The sequence below is a fragment of the Macaca nemestrina genome, chromosome 14 (assembly GCF_043159975.1).
Source record: "Macaca nemestrina isolate mMacNem1 chromosome 14, mMacNem.hap1, whole genome shotgun sequence".
Lineage (NCBI taxonomy): Eukaryota > Metazoa > Chordata > Mammalia > Primates > Cercopithecidae > Macaca > Macaca nemestrina.
In genome coordinates this window covers 36,353,114-36,365,542 of record NC_092138.1, presented here as the reverse complement: position 1 = coordinate 36,365,542, position 12,429 = coordinate 36,353,114, and the positions used below count along the sequence as shown (strand labels likewise).

At 49.4% G+C, this 12,429-nt stretch overlaps 1 long non-coding RNA gene across 4 annotated transcripts in view; it reads right to left on the bottom strand.

Moving 5' to 3' along the window:
* The window catches only part of LOC105489181 (uncharacterized), a 28,828-nt gene extending 16,399 nt beyond the window's left edge, over positions 1 to 12,429 (bottom strand). The window contains exons 1-4 of one of the 4 annotated variants that reach the window (XR_011612547.1): positions 10,153 to 12,429; positions 9,949 to 10,060; positions 7,492 to 8,699; positions 4,542 to 4,676 (exon numbers count right to left, since the gene is read on the bottom strand). This is a non-coding gene — a long non-coding RNA (uncharacterized lncRNA). Of the gene's footprint in view, positions 1 to 4,541; positions 4,677 to 7,491; positions 8,700 to 9,648 lie in introns of all 4 variants that reach the window. The other 3 variants (XR_011612545.1, XR_011612544.1, XR_011612546.1) reach the window with 3 other exon arrangements.

Below are 12,429 nucleotides of genomic sequence, written 5' to 3'. Positions count from 1 at the left end.
TAGGGTCAGATAATGGGCCGGCCTTCGTCGCTAAGGTAAGTCAGGATTTGGCTTCCATCCTTGGGGCAAATTGAAAACTACATTGCGCTTACAGGCCCCAGAGTTCAGGACAGGTAGAGAGAATGAATCAGACCTTAAAAAAGACCTTAACTAAATTAACTATGGAGACTGGCGCTTATTGGGTGGTCCTTCTCCCCTACGCTCTGTTCCGGGCCCATAATACCCCTTACAGACTGGGCCTTACTCCTTATGAAATTATGTATGGCAGACCCCCACCCTTAGTTCCCGGCCTAAAAGATGATCTGCTCAAGTCTGAAACAGAAAATGTCTCTGAACTCTTATTTTCCCTACAAGCCTTGCAGAAAATTCATCAAGAAATCTGGTCCAAGCTGAAGGAACTATACGAGACCGGTCCCCCGCCGACACCCCATCCATACCAGCTGGGAGACTGGGTCCTGGTCAAGCGACACCGACAAGAGACCCTAAAACCCAGGTGGAAAGGACCACTCCAGGTACTCCTAACCACACCCACCGCCCTGAAGGTAGAAGGCGTCGCATCGTGGATCCACTACTCCCACGTCAAGCCAGTGGACCCAACCTCCGATCTTCTGGGACCAATCATGGCGGCGGCTGAAGCACCGGACACGTGGACTGTGGACAGAGCTAGGAACAACCCCTTAAAACTCACCCTGCGCCGGCAGCATAGCTCACTGCAAACATGCAGTTAGGTAGTCTAACCCTAACGTTAGTCGTCCTAGTGGCCGCTGGAGAAATCACAAAACCAGCTCATAATCCCTTTGTCTGGAGATTCTGGCTTTATGAAAACCGAACCCACCCTGGGCAACCTCATAAGCCCGGAAAATTATTGGCCAGTGCTGATTGCCCTTCCTCAGGGTGCAACAGCCCAATTCTACTAAATTTTACTGGTTTTCAAATAGCCAAACCTATGACACCAATAATATGCTTTGAGTTTGATCAGACTAAATACAATTGTAAACACTATTGGTGGCACCAAAATGCCGGCTGTCCTTTTTTTTTTTTTTTTTTTTTTTTTTGAGACGGAGTCTCGCTCTGTCACCCAGGCTGCAGTGCAGTGGCCGGATCTCAGCTCACTGCAAGCTCCGCCTCCCGGGTTTACGCCATTCTCCTGCCTCAGCCTCCCGAGTAGCTGGGACTACAGGCGCCCGCCACCTCGCCCGGCTAGTTTTTTGTATTTTTTAGTAGAGATGGGGTTTCACCGTGTTAGCCAGGATGGTCTCGATCTCCTGACGTCGTGATCCACCCGTCTCGGCCTCCCAAAGTGCTGGGATTACAGGCTTGAGCCACCGCACCCGGCCTTGTCCTTATAACTATTGTAACATCCATAGACCCCGTTATTGGGGAGAGAGAAAACAGTTAGACCCTAAGTGGCCCTTCCATCATAGACGGGATAGAGACTTTTCATATACATGAATAGTTAGAGACCTCTGGAACTCCCGCTGGACCACGCCTCAACATGGGGCTGTATACTACTCCCCCTCCTCCACATGGCCTAGCAGTCACCTCTATCTGTGGCGAGGCCTAGTGCAAATACTGCCCCTGGTCCACGGGAATATCCAACGACAGGAAAACAGACTAACACAAGACTTACGTCCTTTCTCCTGGTTAAAGTTATTACAAGAAGGACTAGAACTTGCTAACCTTACAGGACTTCATAGCCTGTCTGGCTGCTTTCTGTGCACCACTCTAGGGCATCCACCGCTAACCGCTGTCCCTCTGCCATGGGGATCCTCTACCTTTGCCCAAGCTAACAACCTCCGAAACCTCTCGTATGCTCCTATCCTGAACGTGCCCCTGTGCCTAAACCCCAGTCAGGAGAAGTTTCCCTACTGTTTCTCAGGAACCAATTCCAGCCTCTGCAGCATCACTGCACTGCCCCCTAATATCACCTTAAGGGCTCCATCAGGCATATTCTTCTGGTGTAATGGAACCTTATCTAAGAACCTACCTAGTCCTTCTGTTAATAACCTACTGTGTCTCCCTGTCACATTAGTTCCCCGGTTGACTCTACTAACTGCTGGCGAGTTCCTAGGGTATACCGGTAACTGGACTAGTGCTGTTATTCACCCAGACCCTAGACCAAGACGTGCACGAGCCATATTTCTCCCCCTCATTGCAGGAATCTCCCTCACCGCATCCTTCATTGCGGCCGGACTGGCGGGGGGAGCCCTAGGTCACACCCTCATAGAAAGTAACAAGCTGTACCAACAATTTGCCGTTGCTATGGAGGAGTCGGCTGAGTCCCTTGCCTCCCTTCAGCGGCAGCTCACGTCCCTAGCTCAGGTAACCTTGCAGAACCGGAGAGCCCTAGACCTACTCACTGCAGAAAAAGGTGGTACATGTATATTTCTTTTTTTTTTTTTTTTTTTTTTGAGACGGAGTCTCACGCTGTTGCCCAGGCTGGAGTGCAGTGGCGCGATGTCGGCTCACTGCAAGCTCCGCCTCCTGGGTTCATGCCATTCTCCTGCCTCAGCCTCCTGAGTAGCTGGGACTACAGGCGCCCGCCACCGCGCCCGGCTAATTTTTTGTATTTTTAGTAGAGACGGGGTTTCACTGTGGTCTCGATCTCCTGACCTTGTGATCCGCCCGCCTCGGCCTCCCAAAGTGCTGGGATTACAGGCTTGAGCCACCGCGCCCGGCAGTACATGTATATTTCTAAAAGAAGACTGTTGTTTCTACATAAATGAATCAGGACTTGTAGAGGACCGGGTCCAACAGTTACGCAAGTTAAGCACTGAAGTAAAAACACGGCAGTTTGCTTCAGCTGCAGACCAATGGTGGAATTCCTCTATGTTTTCTCTGTTAGCCCCCTTCCTTGGACCCCTGCTAAGTCTACTATTTCTGCTTACCGTAGGACCTTGTGTTGTTAACAGAATTTTACAATTTGTTAGGGAGAGATTTGACAGCGTACAACTCATGGTCCTCAGAGCCCAATACCAACCTGTAAACGCTGAAACAGAATCAGACTTATAAGACCCAAGATTGGCTCTAAAGATACCTGAAAAGAAGGGGGGAATGAAAGGAGCTGGGCAAATTCCTCAGCCCCCGGGCTCGAAACTCCCTGAGCCCAGTACAAACACCACCTGGAAAGTCTCCGATAAGGAGACAGCCGTTCAAGGTTACTGAAAGCGCGGGAGCCAAAAGAATTTCTTTGTTCCCCTGCAACTTTTGGGCTATAAAAAGCAAACGCTCGCATTGATCGGGGCCCTCTTGTATACTGTGTAAAGGAGGGACCAGGTTCGAACTTGTAGTAAAGATCCTTGCCGCTTGGCTTTGACTCTGGACTCTGGTGGTCTTCTTTGGGGAACAAACGGTCTGGGCATAACACAGGTTGGATGCCAAATTTGTCAAGGCGACCAGAGTTGTCCAGTAATAATATCTAGGTTGTTGGGGAACCAGCATGGAGCAGTTCCTCTATAACTACAAAAACAAATTCTAATTTGTAATTGGATTTAAACATTCCTTTTAGGCCAGGCACAGAGGCTCATGCCTATAACTCCAGATCTTTGGGAGGTCAAGGCAATAGGATTGCTTGAGCCCAGGAGCTCAAGACCAACCAGGGCAGCATAGTGAGACCCAATGTCTACAAAAATTAAAAAAGGGACCGGGCACAGTGGCTCACTCCTGTAATCCCAGCATTTTGGCTGGCCAAGATGGGCAGATCACAAGGTCAGGAGTTTGAGACCAGCCTGGCCAACATGATGAAGCTCAGTCTCTACTAAAAATACAAAAAAGTAGCCGGGTATGGTGGCAGGCACCTGTAATCCCAACTACTCAGGCAGCTGAGGCAGGAGAATTGCTTGAACCTGGGAGGCGGAGGTTGCAGTGAGCCGAGACCATGCCACTGAGCTACAGCCTGGGCAAAAGAGAGAGACTCTGTCTCAGGAAAGAAAGAAAAAAAAAAAAGAGGGCCGGGCATGGTGGCTCATACCTGTAATCGCAGCACTTTGGGAGGCCGAGGTGGGCAGGTAGCTTGAGGCCAGGAGTTCGAGACCAGCCTGCCCAACATGGCAAAACCCTGTCTCTACTAAAAATACAAAAATTAGGTTGGTGGCGCATGCCTGTGGTCCCAGCTACTTGGGAGGCAGAGGCACAAGAATCGCTTGAACCTGAGAGGTGAAGGTTGCAGTGAGCCCAGATTGCGCCACTGCCCTCTGTCCTGGGCAGGAGAGAGAGAGAGAGACTCTGTCTCATAAAAAAAAAAAAAAGAAAGAAAAAAGAAAAAAAAATTATTAACTTAAAATTAAGAAAAAAAAAAAAAGGCCAGGCATGGCGGCATGCACTGGTAATCCCAACTACTTGGAAGACTGGAGTGGGAGAATCACCTGAGCCTGGGATGTTGAGGGCGCAGCGAGCTGTGATTGCACTGCTGCCCTCCAGCCTGGGCAACAGAGACCTTGATTCTAAAAAAATAAAAATAAAGAAATTAACATTGTTTTAAGTGTGACAGAACCACCAACTATGCAGAAAGTGCCCTGGATTATGTTCAGAGCAGCACTCACCTGCAGCTGCTTCTTCAGTCCTCTTCCAGGGCAGCCCATAGTGCTTCATCAAACATCCTTTAGCCTCTTCCACATGAATGCAGAACACTCCAACTGTTCAATAACCTTCAGGTCACAGACCATCATGTCAGCTGTCTGTGGAGTGAAGGGATTGTATTTGTCCTTGGTTAAGTTTCTCAGTAGTGCAGGGATATACTTCTGAGATCGATTTCGGTTCCAAGAAACAATGAATCTTCAAAATGGTGAATTATCTCAGGTACCCACTTTTCACATTTTCAAATGAGGACCGAAGACCACTAGAAGATAAACTATAAGGCCAGGGGCAGTGGCTCACGCCTGTAAATCCAGCACTTTGGGAGGCTGAGGTGGGCAGATCACCTGAGGTTGGCAGTTCGAGACCAGCCTGACCAACATGGAGAAACCCGGTCTCCACTAAAAATAGAAAATAATCGGCCGGGCGCGGTGGCTCAAGCCTGTAATCCCAGCACTTTGGGAGGCCGAGATGGGCGGATCACGAGGTCAGGAGATCGAGACCATCCTGGCTAACACGTTGAAACCCCGTCTCTACTAAAAAATACAAAAAACTAGCCGGGCGAGGTGGCCGGCGCCTGTAGTCCCAGCTACTCGGGAGGCTGAGGCAGGAGAATGGTGTAAACCCGGGAGACGGAGCTTGCAGTGAGCTGAGATCCGGCCACTGTACTCCAGCCTGGGCGACAGAGCCAGACTCAGTCTCAAAAAAAAAAAAAAAAAGAAAATTATTTGGGCGTGGTGGAGCATGCCTATAATCCCAGCTACTTGGAAGGCTGAGGCAGGAGAATTGCTTGAACCCAGGAGGCAGAGGTTGCCGTGAGCCAAGGTTGCAGTGAGCCAAGATCCCGCCATTGCACTCCAGCCTGGGCAAAAAGAGCAAAACTCGGTTTCAAAAAAAAAAAAAAAAAAGATAAACTATAAATATTAATACATCTGGCTGGGCATGGTGGCTCATGCCTATAATTCCAACACTTCGGGAGGCTGAGGCGGGCAGATTGCCTGAGGTCAGGAGTTCGAGACCAGCCTGGCCAGCATGGTGAAACCCCATCTCTACTAAAAATACAAACATTAGCTGGGCGTGGTGGCAGGCAGCTGTAATCCCAGCTACTTGGGAAGCTGAGGCAGGAGAATCGCTTCAACCAGGGAGGCGGAGGTTGCAGTGAACCGAGATGGTGCCATTGCATTCCAGCCTAGGCATTAGAGCAGACTCCGTCTCAAAAAAAAAAAAAAAAAAAAAAAAATTAATACATCTGATTGTGGATAGCTGTGGGGGTCATTCTGTCATAATCTTTTTGCCCTGCAGGACTGAAAAGTGCAAGATTATATGGCTCTCACCAATAACTGTGACTGCATAGTTGTCAGAAATCACTGGTACATCTGTCAGGGCAAACTGTTAGTAATGAAAAATAAGAAAAAAGGACCGGGTGCAGTGGCTCATGCCTGTAATCCCAGCACTTTGGGAGGCTGAGGTGGGCAGATCACCTGAGATCAGGAGTTCGAGACCAGCCTGGCCAACATGCTGAAACTCCATCTCTACTGAAAATACAAAATTAGGCCGGGAGCGGTGGCTCAAGCCTGTAATCCCAGCACTTTGGGAGGCCGAGACGGGCGGATCACTAGGTCAGGAGATCGAGACCATCCTGGCTAACACGGTGAAACCCCGTCTCTACTAAAAAATACAAAAAACTAGGCCGGGCGCGGTGGCTCAAGCCTGTAATCCCAGCACTTTGGGAGGCCGAGGCGGGCGGATCACAAGGTCAGGAGATCGAGACCACAGTGAAACCCCGTCTCTACTAAAAATACAAAAAATTAGTCGGGCGCGGTGGCGGGCGCCTGTAGTCCTAGCTACTCAGGAGGCTGAGGCAGGAGAATGGCGTGAACCCAGGAGGCGGAGCTTACAGTGAGCCGAGATCGCGCCACTGCACTCCAGCCTGGGCAACAGGGTGAGACTCCGTCTCAAAAAAAAAAAAAAACAAAAAACAAAAAACTAGCCGGGCGAGGTGGCGGGCGCCTGTAGTCCCAGCTACTCAGGAGGCTGAGACAGGAGAATGGCCCGAACCCGGGAGGCGGAGCTTGCAGTGAGCTGAGATCCGGCCACTGCACTCCAGCCTGGGCGACAGAGCAAGACTCCGTCTCAAAAAAAAAAAAAAAGAAAAAGAAAATACAAAATTAGCTAGGCATGGTGGCAGGCGCCTGTAATCCCAGCTACTCGGGAGGCTGAGGAAGGAGAATTGCTTGAACCCGGGTTGCAATGAGCCGAGATTGTGCCATTGCACTCTAGCCTGGGCAACAAGAGCTAAACTCCCGTCTCAAAAAAAATTAATAAAACAAGAAAAAAAAATCATTCGTACATATTCAATTTGTTTATTGTATAGGATATCAAGACATATATTACCAACAGCTTCATTATTCACAATTGTCTGCATGCTGAAATATTTTTCAATCCATTTTAAATATTCCAAATTTGATTTTGACTTGGCATTTCCAATCAGCTTTAAAGACCTAAGTATTTTTCTCAGCTTGAGGGGTGCTAGCAGGAAAGGGAGTGAAAGAGTGTTTAGGCCCTCATAGTTGGGCTCTCACAGTTGAGATGGTTCAAATTGACTAGATGGCGGTAGTGGGTAAGATCGCCTGCCAGGAAGTACTGTAACCCAGGGTCCCCAGGTTTTCAGGTTTTTGGGTATACAACGTGGAAATATTGTAACCCAGGGTCCCCAGGTTTTCAGGTTTTTGTGTATGAAAAATACCCACTTTAAACTGTTGAAACTTGAGTGTTGTTTCAAAAAGTTCCAGGAAGAAGCCGAGCCTCAGCAAAACAAAAACCAGCTGGATCCAGAGATGCCTGAGACGGATATGAAATGTGGCTCTTATTACCATACTAAAAACCCTCGCCCAAGTGCTATAACTGGGGTCCGCTCACCTGCCTGACACAGTGAGGTTGTGCAGCAGTAGAAAGGAAGGCATGTATTTCTTTTTTGTTATTATATTTTTGGAGATGGAGTCTTGCTCTGTTGCCCAGGCTGGAGTGCAGTGGTATGATCTTGGCTCACTTCAACCTTCACCTCCTGGGTTCAAGTGATTCTTCTGCCTCAGCCTCCAGAGTAGCTGGGACTAGAGTTGCCAGCCACCACTCTCAGCTAATTTTTGTACTTTTAGTAGAGACAGGGTTTCGCCATGTTGGCCAGGCTGGTCATGAACTCTTGGCTTCAAGTGATCCGCCCACCTTGGTCTCCCAAAGTGCTGGGATTGCAGGTGTGAGCCACTGCACCTGGCCTTGTTTTTTTTTTAATGTTTTGCTTTGTTTTGTTTTGAGACAGGGTGTCATTCTGTTTCCCAGGCTGGCGTGCAGTGGCATGATCATTGCTCACCGTGACCTCAACCTCTTGGGCTCAAGCAATCTGCCGGCCTCTGCCTCCCAAGTAGCTGGGACTACAGAAGTGCACTATCATGCCCAGCTAATTTTTAAATTTTTTGTAGAGGCAGGGTTTTGGCATTTTGCCCCGATCTCAAACTCTTGGGATGGAGTAATCCTCCCCCCTTGGGCTCCCAAAGTGCTTGGGATGAGAGGTGTGAGCCATCATGCCCAGCTGAAGGCATCTATTTGCAAAGATGCACACCAAGGAGGACAAGGCAGCTCATGCTCAAATCCTGACCTCGCTGATGCCTTGCAGTTTTCTTTTCTTTTCTTTTTTTTTTTTTTTTTAAAGGGTGGGGTAAATTTCAGGAAAGCCAAAGTTACAGGCAAAATTGTAAATCAATAGATGGAGGTTACACTGTGGTTTTGGCCTAAAAAGGCAGGATATCTTGAAATAAGGGCTTACAGTCATAGGTAGATTCAAAGATTTTTTTTAAAAAGGCAGGATACCTTGAAATAAGGGCTTACAGTCATAGGTAGATTCAAAGATTTTTCTCATTTGCAGTGGGTTAAGAAAGAGAAGCTTTGTTTAAATTTTGGGGTCCGCAGAAGAGAATGTTAGCTCAGGATTGTAGATGTGACTCCCTCCAGGCCCCTCAGAAAGAAATTTTCAACAAAGAACAGTGGTCAGAGTTCAGTCTTCAGTTCCCCCTTCTCTGAGATCTAGGTGCCAGCAGATCCATTCAGTAGGGGTCCAGGTTTCTGAAAAACAACTGAAGGACCTATGTTAAAATGTTATTTTTCGTCTCTACAGAAAACCAAATATCCCGTGATTTTAACTTCCTTGGCTATCATTTTAAGCTACTATTACCTTTTTATTAAGTTACTTATTTACTCTCAGGGCTAGTTATGTGCCAGTAATTTCTCTTGAAAGAACTCAAGACTTTGCTTTATTTCTATGCTTAGATACTCAGCAAGCTCTTAAGAGGGGGTCCGCCGGGCGCGGTGGCTCAAGCCTGTAATCCCAGCACTTTGGGAGGCCGAGAAGGGCGGATCACAAGGTCAGGAGATAGAGGACCATCCTGGCTAACACGGTGAAACCCCGTCTCTACTAAAAAATACAAAAAAACTAGCCGAGCGAGGTGGCGGGCGCCTGTAGTCCCAGCTACTCGGGAGGCTGAGGCAGGAGAATGGCGTAAACCCGGGAGGCGGAGCTTGCTGTGAGCTGAGATCCGGCTACTGCACTCCAGCCTGGGCAACAGAGTGAGACTCCGTCTCAAAAAAAAAAAAAAAAAAGAGGGGGTCCCTGCCCTGTCTCACAGGGAGGAGCTTCTTTTTCGCCATTTTCTTTCTCTCTCTCTTTTTTTTTTTTTTTTAAATAGGGCGGGTCTCCCTATGTTGCCTAGGCTGGTCTTGGGTTCCTGGCCTTTAGCCACCCTCCCTCATCAGCCTTCCCAAGTGCTGGGATTACAGGCGTGAGCCGTCCCTCCTTCCCTGCCCTCCCCACCCCTTCCCTCTCCTTTCCTTTCCCTTTCTTTCTCTCTGTCTCTCTTTTTTTTTTTTTTCTTTTATGAGATGGAGTTTCGCTCTTGTTGCCGAGGCTGGAGTGCAATGGCGCAGTCTCGGCTCACAGCAACCTCCGTCTCCCGGATTGAACCGATTCTCCTGCCTCAGCCTCCCTAGTAGCTGTGATTACAGGCGTGCGCCACTACGCCCAGCTACCTTTGTATTTTTAGTGGAGACCGGGTTTCTCTCCATGTTGGTCAGTTGTTCTCGAACTCCCGACCTCAGGTGATCCGCCTGCCTCAGCCTCCCAAAGTGCTAGGATTACAGGCATGAAACACTGCACCCGGCCTTATTCGCTATTTTCTATGCATGCGAGGTGTGTAGAAACATGATGGAAAACTGCACCAGCACGACTTTTGCTCCACCTCTACATACGACTCGACCTAATAAAAGCAATGTTTTCACCTTTGTTCAGGGAGGCACTGCTTTAAGAATTACCCCCAGTGTTTTCCTTACTTGTTGCAAGTAGTAAGATCCCCTTGTCAAATCCTTGGTTGTGGTCACTGTACTGTCACCGACCAAGTAAGCAAACTCATCCACTGGGTGAGGAATAGTCCTGCAAGAAAGTCTTGGCAGGAGGGACAAAGGTCAGCCAAAGGCTCACTCCACCACACCCACAGTCTCAACAAGAATAGGGAACACAAGAGGAAACTGCCTTACTAGCCCTTGCTTTCCCTACCTGTGGCCTCCGGAATCAGGTGTGGAAGACTCGTGCAGAAACCGCTGAGACCCTTCCCTATTCCCCGTCGCGGTCCACCTTACCCCAATGGCAACTTTCTGGCCGGGCAGGTCAAGAGCCCGGCTAAAAAGGTGAGAGAATGAGAGTGTAAACCGCCAGATTACTACTGTCAGTTACGAAAAAAAATGGTCCTCTGGAAGCGACGTTCTCTGTGCGTCAGGTAACACGCTGCAGGAAAGGTACACTAGGGCGTATCACGTGATCGTCAACCGCTGGGGCTAGCGGGCGCCTAGAACCTGGCGGTCGTCCATGGCCAGGAAGGTTCCAGTCACCTTCCTCTCTCTAATGCCATCCTTCGCCCCTCACCTAAGCAAGCGCCACCTTCTCGCAGCTTCCAGCCCCCTAAAGCCTGGGAAGTCTTGGCCTTCCCAAGGTGGGGAAACCGAGGAACGGACGTGAAGGGTGTTGTGGGACGCACGGCCGTGGAGCTGGATTGCACCGAGTCCCAGCGCGCATCCGGGCTCCAGGAGTCAGAGACGGCGCGGAGCACTGGGCGACATCGGAGCTCAGGGCTCCGCGGGTCCGGTGGCCTCTTGTTTCACCTTCTCGCTCTTGGGCCATCTTCCCTAAGTGGGAAGACCTGGGTTTTGCTAATCAGTTACCCGAGACCTTGGAGCAATGGCCGCCTTTGTTTGCAAAATGCGCCTCATTTTGTGGCACCCGCCCTGCGCAGGTGGAGCCTTTAGATGGGGACACCTGGACGAGGCTCCCATGGGCAATGGGGGCTGGAAGTTTGTCAGGAGCACGGACATAGGTCGCCCTTCGGCCTGAATTTGGCGTAACTAGGACTGTGGGTACCTCCTGGCCCCAGACTGTTTATCAAAGCAAGCTTGCTGCAAGCTGTTGTAGATGAGCTTTAACCTCCGCTGGTCGGAGGTGCTCTGAAGACCTTCGGCTTTTTATTTTATTTTATTTCATTTCATTTCATTTCATTTCATTTTTTGAAACAGAATTTCGTTGTCGCCCAGGTTGGAGTGCAGTGGCGCCATCTCGGCTCACTGCAACTGCAGCCTCCTGGGTTCAAGTGATTCTCATGCCTCAGCCTCCTGAGTAGCTGGGATTACAGGCATGTGCCATCACGCCCACCTAATTTTTGCATTTTTTGGTAGGAACGGGGTTTCCCCATGTCCAGGCTGGTCTCAAACTCCTGGCCTCCTGTGATCCACCCGCCTCCGCCTCCCAAAGTGTTGGGATTACAGGCGTGAGCCACCGCGTGAAGGGGTGGCCTGCCCCTCCACACCTGTGGGCGTTTCTCATTAGGTGGAAGGAGAGACTTGAGAAAAGAAATGAGACATGAGACAAAGTATAGAGAAAGAAAAAGTGGGCCCAGGGGACCGGCGCTCAGCTTACAGAGGACCCACGCCAGCACCGGTCTCTGAGTTCTCTTAGTATTTATTGATAATCATCTTTACCATCTTAAAGATAAGGGAGTGGCAGGACAATAGGATCATTTTAGGGAGAAAATTAGCAGTAAGACATATGGACAAAGATCTCTGTGACATGAATAAGTTCAAAGGAAAATGTTGTGCCTTGATACGCATATGCAAACATCTCCATAAACCTCTCAGCAGCATTGCTCCAGCCAGTCCCGCCAGCAAGTCCCACCTTATGCCCTAAGGCAGTTTTCTTCTATCTCAGTAAACAGAGCATACAATCGGGTCTCACACGGAGATGTTCCATTGCCCAGGGATGGGCAGGATTTTTAACCAGCAAGCTGCCTTCAGGCACTTGTTTAACAAAGACACATCCTGCACAGCCCAAAATCCATTAAACCTTGAGTCACCACAGCACATGTCTCTTGCAAGGACAAGGTTGGGGGTAGGGTCACAGATTAACAGCATCTCAAATACAGAACCAAATGGAGTCTCTTATGTCTGCTTCTTTCTATATAGACACAGTAACAGGCGGATCTCTCTTTCTTTTCCCCACAACTGCGCCCAGTCTGGAAACTTTTTTGTTTTTTTTTTTTTGAGAAGGAGTCTCACTCTGTCACCCAGACTGGAGTGCACTGGCGCTCCAGCTGGTGCAATCCTGGCCCATTGCAACCTCCGCTTCCCGGATTCAAGCATTTCCCCTGTCTCAGCCTCCTGAGTAGCTGGGACTACACGTGACTGCCACCACAACCGGCTAATTTTTGCATTAGATCACCTCAGGTGATCCACCCACCTCGGCCAGCGCGCCCGGCCTTCAAAACACTT